The following is a 13,876-nucleotide window of genomic DNA, read 5'->3' as shown; positions in this document are numbered from 1 at the left end:
TGCTTTCAGAGTAAGCTTAAACGACTTAAACCAGCTATATAATATGTAGAAAAGATAATGGACCTATACACTGAGTGTACTAATATTGAGATGCACTCCTATTTGCCCTCAGAACAGCCTCAGTTCGTCGGGGCATGGACTTTACAAGACGTCAAAAGCGTTCCACAGGGTTCCTGGCACATGTTGACTCCAGTGCTTCCCATAGGTGTGTCAAGTTGGCTGGATGTCCTTTGGTTGGTGGACCATTCTTGATACACACAGGAAACTACATATATATAGTTTAAAAAAAAAAAAATATATATATATATATATATATATCTTTCAGAACTAACCATCACCAGAATAAAGGCTAGACAGTCAGGGATAATACATTTTTTTAAAGAAACAATGAATTTAACAATAGATTTGATTGTTTATTATGTTTGAGCAAAAGCCCATTGTATTAGCCATGGCAAAATGCATAGGATCGCAGGAAATTCGCTTTAAAACGGCAATACTTTCTCTCAGCTGCATGGCAAAATATGTAGAATTGCAGGAAATGTGCTTTTAAAACTGCAACATTGTCTCTCAGCTCCATGGAGAAATGTATAGAAGTGTAGGAAATCGGCTTAAAAATGTCTCTACACCTTCAAGATGGGGCCTCTAAAATCGACTAGAAAATTCTGCCACGCTGATGGGCCGAACGTGCTTCCTGCCACACCCCTGTCACGCCCAACACTTAAGCCCCTTTTTGATCAAATCAAATGTATTTATAAACCACTTTTTACGTCAGCAGATGTCACAAAAGTGCTTATACAGAAACCAGACAAAAAAAAGTATTTCTTTCTGTCTCTCTCCCTTCTTTCTCTACGTTTCTCTCTCTCTGGGCATTGGAGAGTGCAGAGAAAGTACAAGGAGAGTTATTTGGCTTGCCCTGCCTGCGAAGGATGGGCCCCATTTTTGACAGGCCCCAGCTGATTAATCTCCACATTGGCTCGGTTAGTGTGTGTGTGTGTGTGTTCGCTACAGCTTAGCACTTATAAACTACGCGCAGCTCTATAAACTATGCACAGCAACCGGCCACTCATAGATTAAAGTGACTTTAAAACACAAAGATATTGGTTTTAGTTCAAGAGGGGTAATGAAATAACATATATATACTCGCCAAATAATTTATGTATTATTGTTAGAAAACAAATGGACTAGAACCGAATGGAATAGCCTCTTTTCATGTCATCTGACCGTAGCAGCGGTTCCATTCCAAGTGCCAATGCTGTTTATCAAACTCCAGGTGGTGCTATGGTCAGATGACATGAAAATAGAAATCTTTTGCCACGCACACCAGTGGTGGGTTTGGCGTTTCAAAATCGGAAGCATATGTAGAAAAGTACCTTAATGTCCTCAATATGCTGTATGGAGGTATGGTCTAAGATCCATCCCAATATGTTCTCCAATCTCATAAAGATGTTTTGATAAAGGCTCAGTGATGTTATCCTCGCAAGGGGAGAGTCCCTGAGTATTGACAACAGGGGTGCCAATAACTTTGACCCCTATCGTTTGATAGTTTTTCTATGACTTGGGCAATTTTATCAGTATAAAATATAATTTCCCCAAATTTGTATAGCGTACAATATAGCTCAGTATTTGTATTATTTATTTTATACAGTCTTTTTTTTCTCATCTTTAGTAAGGGTGTCAGTAATTATGGACCTGATTGTATTTAATGTTCCAAGCCAGCAACTTATCTGTGTCAGAGTGAGTCGTCATTTGCATACCCCCCATGGCGCTTGTTTACCCTGCACCGCATGCTTTTCGTGATTTACACCCATAGATTAATATAGCTCCACCGATTTCCATAACATGCAAACAGAAGGCTGTGATTCAAGAGTGAGGTTTGGCAAACTCTCTCTGGGGGTTGGTTTTGGCTTAGCTACTCTGGTGAGGCGTCGCTAACTGACTCACTGACTTTGGCTCCTCTGGGAAAGTCTGAAAACTGATAGCTGTATATTAGAGCGAAATTGCTTTGCCAGAAACATCCAGGTATACTGTTACTTTAAGTTAGCGTCCAGACAGAGGCCCATTTGTTTTTTTAAATGTAGTTTTGGCTGGAATGAGTGGAAAGGAGGATATGGTATAGGCTACCTACATTTATAACCATGCCTTCTTATCCATCAGCCTTACGATGGCATGACTCTAGCTCCCACTTGTCATCCCACACGGAAGACAGGTGTTTATAGTAACGACCACAGTCAAGCTGCTTCAGACACAGGCTGCATTATCTGTGTGGTTCAAGTTCCATCCAGCCAAGGCTTTGTTGTTATAGTTTGGTCCGGTTAGGTATTTCAGGACTACAGTTCTGTTCTCTACTGTGTTTATATTGTTATACTGTCTACTGTTAGGCCATACATACATTCGTCCATTGCTGGCCATCTGTGTCAGCCTGAAATATTGTTAAGCATGGCATTATCAGTGTGCGCAACCAACCATGTAGGAATGGAAATTACAGTATACTTGAATGCCAGGGTTTCCACACTGAGAGGCATTTCCCAATCTCCCCTTTCACTGTTAACCCTGCTAACTACCATCTTTGCCTAAACAAATGAGGCAGATATAATGTTGTTGACTTAGCTTATAAGATGTGCTGCTCTCTCCTTTCACTGCTCTCCTAACTCTCACACACACACACACACACACACACACACAGATACACACCCAGCACGCAGTCACACACAGACACACGGTGAACCGCCTGCACAATGCTACGGAAAGCGCCAGGGAGAAACAGCTTGCAAAAGAAGTGACAGACGACCCAGGGATTGAAGTATCGCTGCTAGTCGACCTCCCCCACAGACCGCAATAAGAGGCTTGACTGACCCTGAACGGGAGGTTGGAACGTTATTAGCCGTTTACCACCGAGTGAACTCTTAAATCCTTCCTGCTGTCCTCCTGTTTGTGTAAAATGAAGGGCACGGGAGTCCTAGGCCACTGACCGTTTGAACCCTACCAGTCCACAGCTGACCTTATCTGGCCAGCCTGTGCCGGTGCATATTTATCCCTCTGAGAGACATGTCAACAGCCCTTTGCTACCTTAGCGTAAGGAATAGCATGACAATCTTATGCAAGGCAACACCAAACAGCCATAGCCGCTGTGCACTGCTTTAAAAGGGTACCGTTAGTGTGTGCGAAACCAACATTTGATATCGGCGACAGCTCTGGACGACAGAGACTACAGTTTGTTGGAATTATCAGGGCTTCACAATGCACTGCTGACCCCTGACCCTGAGCTGTGGGTAGAGATCAGGGGTTGAGTTGTTGTCTAAGTCTGTAGATGCTGCTGCTGAATTCATGTTTGCACTTTTCAGGTATTTCCCTACGGGTGTAAAATGTGGCTCTGAAATTCCTTCAAATGTACACTCACTTACTGAATGTTTCAAATCTAAAACACTTAAAAGGTACGTAGTTATGAAAACCCCTTTTGCCTCTTGTCCATGAAAAGCTTAAAGTGGTAGTTCGAGAGATTAGGAGCTGCTAAGCTAGTTACGAATGGCTCGCAAAACTACCTCTAAATTCCTTCGCACTGGAAGCAGAGACATAAAAATGGTATCCACAAGTTCAGCTGACTAGAGAAGTATTCAGACTCCTTGATTATTTTTCCCACATTTGGGTTGGATATGATTTGGAAAGGCACACATTTGTCTATATAAAGTCCCACTGTTGACAGTGCATGTCAGAGCAACAACCAAGCCATGAGGTCAAAGGAATTGTTCATAGAGCTCTGAGACAGGAATGTGTCGAGGCACAGATCTGGGGAAGGGTAGCAAAACATTTCTGCAGTGTTGAAGGTCCCCAAGAACACAGTGGCCTCTATCATTCTTGAATGGAAGAAGTTTGGAACCACCAAGACTCTTCCTAGAACTGGCAGCCTAGCCAAACTGGGCAATTGAGGCCTTGGTCAGGGAGGTGACCAAGAATCCGATGGTCACTCTGACAGAGCTCCAGAGTTTGTCTGTGGAGATGGTTGTCCTTCTGGAAGGTTCTCCCATCTCTGCTGGACTCCACCAATCAGGCCTTTATGGTAGAGTGGCCAGACTGAAGCCAATCCTCAGTAAAAGGAAAATGACAGCCAAGCGTCACATATGGAGGAAACCTGCCACCATCTCTACGGTGAAGCATGGTGGTGGCAGAATCTTGCTGTGGGGATGTTTTTCAGCGGCAGAGACTGGGAGACTAGTCAGGTTCGAGGTAAAGATGATTGGAGCAAAGTAGAGAGAGATCCTTGATGAAAACCTGCTCCAGAGCGCTCAGGACCTCAGACAGGAGTGAATGTTCCCCTTCCAACAGGACAACAACCCTAAGCACACAACGCAGGAGTGGCTTCGGGACAAGTTTTTGAATGTCCTTTAGTGGCCCAGCCAGAGCCTGGACTTGAACCCAATTGAACATATCTGGAGAGATCTGAAAATAGCTATGCAGCGATGCTCCCCATCCAACCCGACAAAGCTTGAGAGGACCTGCTGATCTGCACACCAAATACAGGTGTGCCAAGCTTGTAAGCGTCAAACCCAAGAAGACTCAAGGCTGTAATCGCTGACAAAGGTGCTTCAACAAAGTTCTGAGAAAAGGGTCTGAATACTTATGTAAATGTGATATTTCACTTTTAAAAAATCCATTTTAGATTAAGGCTGTAACGTAACAAAATGTGGAAAAATTCAAGGGGTCTGAATAATTTCCCAATGGCGTCATTGCCAAAATCCTGAACTATCCTTTTAAAGAGCTTTCGGAGCCTCTAAAGATGGGAGGCAGTACAGGTTTATGGGTTGACAAGCGATTGACTGCTTATTCCAGGTATTAAATGTATAGTGTGTTAGTTGCCTTTGCTAATATAAACAGTGCCCCTCAAGGAAGTAACAGACATGAGTGCCAACAGTGTTTTCTGATTTCAATGCACCCGCAGAATTCAGGTGACTCTGCCCAGAGTGGGAGAAAACATGCTTTGGTGATGACATTTCACTTCCTTATGTTTCAAAATACATTTTACCAAGACATTTTTAATGTTCTGAATTGTTCAGTGGGCTCTTTCTCTAACAAATCATTAACATTATATATAAAAAAAGTAGGATTTCTTAACCTAATGCACCCGATAATATGCAATATGATTTTACATTTTGTGTTCGTCGTCTTCAAAGTTGGACCCGCGGAAACAACTTTGAAATAGTTAAATTAGTTAAATTAGCATGAAATGAGCTGAATTAAATGTAAAAGGCTTTGAAAATAAAAAAAGCTCATTGACATTTAACAGAGATACACATGTTTTTTTGTGAGAAAACTATGAAAAAGAACAGGAACTTTGCGTTAATATGAACATCATATATTACAATATGAAAATACCACGTCATGTCTCAATGTATATCTATTCTACCTCTTTATTGTTTTATGTCCTCCGTATTTGAGAAGAAAGATGACAAGTTCAATGGTAAGCCTGTCCTGTAGCCTTAATTCTTTCCCAGAATCCAGCCTAGTTGACGTGATGCCATTTTCATGACCACTTTTTTTTTTCTCTGGCCTCCATTGATTTAGTCGCCCTACTTCTGGCCATCCTACAAATCAAATCAAATTGGATTTGTCACATACACGTGTTTATCAGATGTTATTGCGGGTGTAGTGAAATGCTTGTGTTTCTAGCTCCAACGGTGCAGTAATATCTAACAAGTAATATCTAACAATACACACAATCTAAAGGAATGGAATTAAGAATATATAAATATTTGGATGAGCAATGTCAGAGCGGCACAGACTAAGATACAGCAGAATAGGAAAGAATACAGTATATACATGTGAGTTGAGTAATGCAAAATATGTAAACATTATTCAATTGACTAGTGTTCCAATTTTTAAAGTGGCCAGTTATTTCAAGTCTATATATATATATATATATATATATATATATATATATATATATATATATATATATATAGGGCAGCAGCCTCTAATGTGCTAGCAGCTTCTTGTTCCCAGCTGTACTGACCTCACCTTCTGGATGGTAGCGGTTGTGAACAGGCAGTGGCTCGTGTGGTTGTTGTCCTTGATGAGGGTAGAAACTCCAATAAGTTCTGAACAGATTATGATAGGGACATGCGGTTTGGACCATTTGATTTTCTTAGATGATTCTTACATGATTCTTTACATGATTCTTTACACAATTTAAGATATTATTTTACCCATTGGTCAAGAGATGCGTTTTTTTAAATGAATGGTCTCTCAACAGTAAGGGAGAGCCCCTTCAAACTTTCATACAGGTCATTACATTTCTGACACTATTGCTGTGCAAAGTCTTGTTGAACAGTTGATTAATTGGCCAAGAATCCATCTGAAGCCAGCTGGATCATTGACGAAGTTGGCAAGCCAAAGCCAGGATCAAAAGGCAAAAGAGTTTGTTACACATATAACCTTAATGAAGCGTAGATATTGGAATTGTTTCATTATCTTCTGAATAGGTAGGAGTGGACTCACTTTCTGTGGCTGCCACGTCAAGTGGCATCCCAAGAGCGCCCGTGACCTTCTTGGCAGTGAATATAAATGAATGTCATCAGATGTGCAAAGCCATAATGGCCAAAAACAAAAAGGTGCCATTGAATAATGAGAGCATATAAGTGTACTCTACTGTCCTGACTAAATTGCATTATGTTGGTACATTTGCCAAATCAGATACTGATGATAAAATGTATATCTACATATACGTTGTACTCAGTCTGAACCTATTGAAGATATCAGGCCATGGTATAGACGGCCACTGTATCAATGTTGATATGTGAGGTACTTTGTCTGTACATTTAGAATTTCAAAAAATGGGTTATTCAAAGTTGAAAGGGTATTTATTGAGATGCACAAGCACCGTAATTGTTCTTATGTAAGTTAATTTGTTAAAATAATAAATGTTTGCAGCTCTCAATGATCCAGTAGTGGCAGGGAAGATATATTATTATAGTAGCAGCGAGCAGTGGACTGAGAGACGATTGGGGAATATAATATATCACGTAAATCCTGTATAAATCCTTTGCAGGCTGCACCATCCACTTACATTACTGAACAAATGTACCTAAGACGAGCAATAGGCTAAGCGTTAGGTTAGACACCTCCATTTGGCTGGAGGATTAAGATGGAAAGCTGGCCACATGAAATTCACTGTAGAGGTTTGCTTTGACCAGCAGACCCCCCCCCCCCCCCCCCCCCCCTTCAAACCCCACCCTTTGCAGCTCCTTCTGATTACCACCCCTCCTGAACCTTCAACTACTTGTTGCCTGTCCCTGGCTAGCCAGAACACACACGGATCACCGACATCAAGTTTCTTCAGCTAACTTTTGTCCTTATTGAATGTATAGTGCGTCTGGAGGACACTTGACCTTTCATACCTCAGGCGTATTGAGCTGTTTAATCGTGTGGATCGTGTTGTCGTTCTATGCGTCTCTGAGGCCACTAATCCTTTTGCTAGAGAGAACTACTTGACATATCTGTGAGATATGTTAGTACAGTAGACCAGAATAAAAGGCAGAAGGGGGGGAGGGTTTTATTTTCCCCTGTTCTAGTGCAGTGTTTATGACTCCACAGGTGCAGATATCAGGTTTTGGTGGTTGGAAATGGGGAGGAGGGAGTGGGATAGGTTTAGTGGGAGCTTTGCTGCCTGTATAAGCATAAGGTCATTGACATGTTTGCGTAGCACACAAATGCACAGCACAAGGAGCTATCTTTGGCCATGACCATGGGTCACCTTGTCTGCTCTACACTAGCACCATGCATACGTGCTACAGATATTTTCATGTGAATATTGCCCATGAATGACAGCAGGCACTGCTGTCTATTTAAGGAATTAGGAGCCTGCCAACGTGAGGATATCATCAAAACCATATAAAAAAATGTGCGAGGATCCCCCTGACGGCACAGTGAACAGTTTGGTGATTGTCTAGCATTCATCTTGAATAGTTTTCTCATTTGTTGGAAAAATATCATTCTTTATTTTTTGAACATCGTGTGACAAAATGTGAAGTCACTGGGCTATATGGAACTGTTAGCATGTTGTATGCGCAGTGTAGTGTGGTGCAGGAATGTGTTAGCGAATAGCTAGCGGTTGTAGTTGGTGAGAAACAGCTTGATGTGTGTTTTCAGAGGGAGAAGAGTGGGAGAGGGTGCAGTTCAAAGTGAATGTGTTTGACTGTAGTGGAGCATCTGTCAGAGACAATGAGAGGACCGGCGCCGGAGGATGGAGCAGTGTTGACACAGATCCCTCACTCGTGCCTCTCAGGTGGGAGAGTCGGAGTGTATCGCCACTCCCTGCCCATCTGTCACTATTGGCGCTGTTAGCATTACTTACTCTCTCTTTCTCTCCCAGGGATTTTGCTTCCATTGAAATCCTTGGGCAGGCCGCCTGAGCGATTTAAAAAAAAAAAAAAAAAAAAAAAAAAAAAAGGTTTTATGTTTTTTCAGGTCGTTTAAGTCCAAACTTAATTTTATTTTAATCCTCCATGGAAAAAAACCTGTCTCCCTGTACACTCACCTCTTCTCTCAGTTGGGACAATGGAGGAAGCAAGCTACAGTATTTTTTCAGGAGAACTGACTTAGGATGCATTTAGCATACAGTGGGAGTGATGCCAGTCTTTGGGTTGCCTGAATCTCCAACTGTATGATTCACCACATGGCTCACTGTAATCCCAGTGGATATTTTTGGACCGGATGCATTCTGAACCTTGACTCTACACTTGAGAGAAATTCATTTTTCAGATGGGCATTTTAAGTCTATACTTTACTGGAAAGACACTTACACAGATGTATTTTTTTCCTGCTGCATTACAATGCTTAGAGACTGACATTTAAACCAAAGCTATGGGGATATATCCACACAAATGCATACTTCAGTGGCATTTAAATGTAATTGTCATTTCTATTCCAGGTTGTGACATTTTAACAAGAAATTTCACCTGGAAATCAAGTGGATCCAATTGTTTCTGGTAAGTAATTTTTTTTTTTCTAGACAGGAAATAATAATTATTTAAGAGGCTTGGAATATGAGAGAGATATAGTGCCTAAAGTATTCAGAACCATTAGACTTTTTCCACATTTTGTTATGTTACAGCCTTATTCTAAAATGTATTAAATTGTTTTCCTCATCAATCTACACACAATACCCCATAATGAAAAAGCAAAACCAGGTTTTTAGAAATTTGTGCAAATGAATAAAATAAAATAACATATCACATTTATGTAAGTACTCAGTCCTTTGTTGAAGCACCTTGGGCAGCGATTACAGCATCGAGTCTTCTTGGGTATGACGCCACAAACTTGGCACACCCGTACGGGCACACCCGTATTCTTCTATGCAGATACTCTCAAGCTCTGTCAGGTTGGATGGGGAGCGTTGCTGCACAGCTATTTTCAGGTTTCTCCAGAGATGTTTGATCGGGTTCAAGTCCAGGCTCTGGCTGGGCCACTCAAGGACATTCAGAGACTAGTCCCGAAGCCACTCCTGTGTTGTCTTGGCTGTGTGCTTAGGGTTGTTGTCCTGTTGGAAGTTAAGTCTGAGGTCCTGAGTGCTCTGGAGCAGATTTTCATCAAGGATCTCTCTGTACTTTGCTCCATTCATCTTTGCCTCGATCCTAACTAGTCTCCCAGTCCCTGCTGCTGAAAAACATCCCCACAGCAAAATGCTGCCACCACCATGCTTCACCGTAGGGATTGTGCCAGGTTTCCTCCAGACATGATTCTTGGCATTCATGCTACAGCCATCTGTAAATAGCCCACCCAACTACCTCATCCCCATATTATTAATTTTTTTGCTCCTTTGTAGCCCAGTATCTCTTCTTGCACATTGTCTTCTGCACATCTATCACTCCAGTGTTAATGCTAAATTGTAATTATTTCACCACTATGGCCTATTTATTGCCTTACCTCCCTAGTCTTACTACATTTGCACACACTGTATATCAGTTGTTCTATTGTGTTATTGACTGTATGTTTGTTTATTCCATGTGTAACTCTGTGTTGTTTGTGTCACACTGCTTTGCTTTATCTTGGCAAGGTCGCAGTTGTAAATGATAACTTGTTCTCAACTGGCCTACCTGGTTAAATAAAGGTGAAATAATAAAAAAATAAATTGGTGGAGTGCTGCAGAGATGGTTGTCCTTCTGGAAGGTTCTCCCATCTCTACAGAGGAAATCTACAGCTCTGTCAGAGTGACCATCAGGTTCTTGGTCACCTCCCTGACCAAGGCTCTTCTCCCCTAATTGCTCAGTTTGGCCGGGCGGCCAGCTCTAGGAAGAGTCTTGGTGGTTCCAAACATCTTCCATTTAAGAATGATAGAGGCCACTGTGTTCCTGGGGACCTTCAATGGTGCAGAAATGTTTTTGTACCCTTCCCCAGATCTCTGCCTCGACACAATCCTGTCTCAGAGCTCTACGGACAATTCCTTCGACCTCATGGCTTGGTTCTTGATCTAACATGCACTGTCAACTGTGGGACGTTGTATAGACAGGTGTGTGCCTTTCAAATCATGACCAATCAATTGAATTTACCACAGGAGGACTCCAATCAAGTTGTAGAAACATCTCAAGGATGATCAATGGAAACGGGATGCACCTGAGCTCAATTTCATGTCTCATAACAAAGTGGTTGAATACTTATGTAAATAAGGTATATGTTTTTTATGTTTTATAGATTTGCAAACATTTCTAAAAACCTGTTTTTGCTTTTTCATCATGGTGTATTGTGTGTAGATTGCCCAGGATTTTTATTTATTTAATCCATTTTAGAATAAGGCTGTATTGTAACAAAATGTGGAAAAAGTCAAGAGGTCTGAATACTTTCCTAAAGCACTGTATATTGGTAATACACCTGTAATATACGTTTTGGTTGCAGTGTACTGAAAGTATTATTGCCATATGAAATTTAGTTGATCTGTGCATGCAGAGCAAGTGGTTACAATGATGAAGGTTCTGAGTAGTGTAGGATCAACAGTGCAATGCTATAATGTTAGGTTGCAGAGCAGGATCAATAGTGCAATGCTATAATGTTAGGTTGCAGAGCAGGATCAACAGTGCAATGCTATAATGTTAGGTTGCAGAGCAGGATCAACAGTGCAATGCTATAATGTTAGGTTGCAGAGCAGGATCAACAGTGCAATGCTATAATGTTAGGTTGCAGAGCAGGATCAACAGTGCAATGCTATAATGTTAGGTTGCAGAGCAGGATCAACAGTGCAATGCTATAATGTTAGGTTGCAGAGCAGGATCAACAGTGCAATGCTATAATGTTAGGTTGCAGAGCAGGATCAACAGTGCAATGCTATAATGTTAGGTTGCAGAGCAGGATCAACAGTGCAATGCTATAATGTTAGGTTGCAGAGCAGGATCAACAGTGCAATGCTATAATGTTAGGTTGCAGAGCAGGATCAACAGTGCAATGCTATAATGTTAGGTTGCAGAGCAGGATCAACAGTGCAATGCTATAATGTTAGGTTGCAGTGTCGGATCAACAGTGCAATGCTATAATGTTAGGTTGCAGAGCAGGCTCAACAGTGCAATGCTATAATGTTAGGTTGCAGAGCAGGATCAACAGTGCAATGCTATAATGTTAGGTTGCAGTGTCGGATCAACAGTGCAATGCTATAATGTTAGGTTGCAGAGCAGGCTCAATAGTGCAATGCTATAGTGCTATAATGTTAGGTTGGAGTGAGGCAAGGCAGTGGGTGCTGTTGACTAGTATTGTGGTTTTATTTGTCAGCTCCGTCATTGAACAGAGGGAAGTGGTTGGCTTGTCTGCCTCTCCCCACAGTCAGCAGTCCAGGAAATACCTCAACAAAAGTATTAGAGCAGTAAAGAAATATGGGTCAACCAGAGAGCACCAGATGAAGAGTAAACTGTTGGTTGGTAGATGGAGTGCTTACGGTGTAGTGTTGAGTCATTTTATTCTTTGTTATGATAGCTTCACTTTCACTGCTCTATTTTTATTGTAACCTGAGCTGATTGGCTGGGATGGTCTGGGGTCACGGTTAGTTCAAGATCATTTTGTTGAGGTTAACGTCTGGAGATGGGGCCTAGTAAGCCACAGTGGTGATGGAAGGACAATGACTACTTTGTTTAGTCTACAAACCCATGGGAGGTATGGCGTCAATTGCACCTAATCTGCTATTTCATATTGACACAGTACACACCGTGCTTTAACATAAAGCACATATGACAGATGACACTATGCTTCTTCTCTGCTTATGACCAATTTACATGTTTTCACTTTCTTTTGGTTGGGGAGTAGGCCGTGTGACATGGGTCATAAAGAAGTTGGTTGAGTCCGTGAACCCACGGTTTGCTAAGACACTGCAGTCATCGAGTTCAAACGTAACTTTTGTTACCGCTGCAACTTCCTGTTGCCGCTAGGCTAGCCCAGAGAAAGAGCAACAACGGCAGCCTTTTAAGTGAAATGAAAGCTTGTGTCTGCTATGGGAGATATCAGAAACAGTTGTTTTATTAAATGGGTTGTGCCATGGAGCCATTATCAAGTCTCTTTCTTTGTATGTATAATGTCATGCAGACTAGATAGTATAATGCAAGTATGATCTTCTATTCTGTTAATCTCATATGGTCTCAGGCTGAAATGGTATCTTTTTGATTGGACTTAAAGTGTCAATGTTAAAGTCAATGTGTGAAACTCATTACACTATGGAAGTGGGGCATAATGGGCAAGCAATACCCACCCTACCATGGGACTAGCTAGGGTTGCCCTGACACCACATCACCTGTCCTTTGAGGCCCTCTTCATAAGGGGCTTATGAGCTCTGGAACAGCTGCTGGTGCCTGGTTGTCATGGCGAGTGCCCTCCCCCAGAGCCTGGTATCCTTTCCGGCGGGGTAGTTGTTTGTTTTTCCACGTCAAAAGGAAGTTGTTCACTTCCATTCAGCCCTTTCCCCCTCTTTGAGAACATCCATAAGTTACACTGAAGCTACAGCTATTTTTTTGTAATATATTTTTTTTAACGAGGCAAGTCAGTTAAGAACAAATTCTAGGAACACTAGGAACAGTGGGTTAACTGCCTTGTTCAGGGGCTGAACGACAGATTTTTACCTTGTCAGCTCGGGGATTCGATCCACCAACCTTTCGGTTACTGGCCCAACGCTCTAACCTCTAGGCTACCTACCGCCTTATATAGGCTAACAATTACATGAGAATTTCTGCTACAACAGCATGTTTTTCTTGAATTGCAAATACTTAAAAGCTCTGGGGTCAGAATGAGGTCAAACACATTATTTTGGAGCCAGGCCCTCACCACTCATGCCCCCATGACACTATACCGCTCTGTCTCTCAAGGTAGAAACGTCCATGCTAGCTCACGAGATTGACAGCCATTAGAACCACAAAGCGGACAACAACCCACCTGTTGGGTGATCATTGTAGCCTACTCCTTCTCATTTCGTCAACTTCATTCCATAATTGTAACTATATTTTGTATTGATTAGAAATCTCCCACTTTACTTGCTACACATGGAGCCTCTGACTGTAGTGCAGCTATGACTGACCGACAATAACACTTGTGTGTAAGTGTAACTGGTGTGAAATGCCTAGCTAGTTAGCGGTGCTCGCTAAAAGCGTGTCAATCGGTGATGTCACTCGCTTTGTGACCTTGAAGTAGTTGTTTCCCTTGCTCTGCAAAAGCCAAGTTTTTTTTTTGTGGAGCGATAGGTAACGATGCTTCATGGGAGGCAGTTGTGTTCAGAGTCCCTGGTTCGAGCCCAGGTTGGGGTGAGGAGAGGGACGAAAGCAACACTGTTACATAGGCTACCGGTGCCTATTTTTTTATGGGCGCACTCATAAAAACGTGTCATTGTTAAAATAGGCCTATCTTTTTATTTTTGTTAATGAAT

The 13,876-nt window shown here is 41.8% G+C and overlaps 1 protein-coding gene across 2 annotated transcripts in view; it reads left to right on the top strand.

The window, feature by feature from the left end:
• Nucleotides 1-13,876, top strand: part of LOC139368051 (thyroid hormone receptor alpha-B-like) — a 149,157-nt gene that overhangs the window by 19,954 nt on the left and 115,327 nt on the right. Inside the window, exon 2 of one of the 2 annotated variants that reach the window (XM_071106585.1) lies at nt 8,921-8,978. The exons of the other annotated variant lie outside the window; for it this stretch is intronic. The gene's annotated coding sequence lies outside the window, so the exon portion shown is untranslated. The remainder of the gene's footprint in view (nt 1-8,920; nt 8,979-13,876) is intronic. 2 annotated transcript variants of the gene reach the window in all.

Source organism: Oncorhynchus clarkii, chromosome 16 (genome assembly GCF_045791955.1).
Source record: "Oncorhynchus clarkii lewisi isolate Uvic-CL-2024 chromosome 16, UVic_Ocla_1.0, whole genome shotgun sequence".
NCBI lineage: Eukaryota > Metazoa > Chordata > Actinopteri > Salmoniformes > Salmonidae > Oncorhynchus > Oncorhynchus clarkii.
Note: the sequence above shows the minus strand (reverse complement) of the source record. Positions and strands in the feature narration are given on the sequence as shown.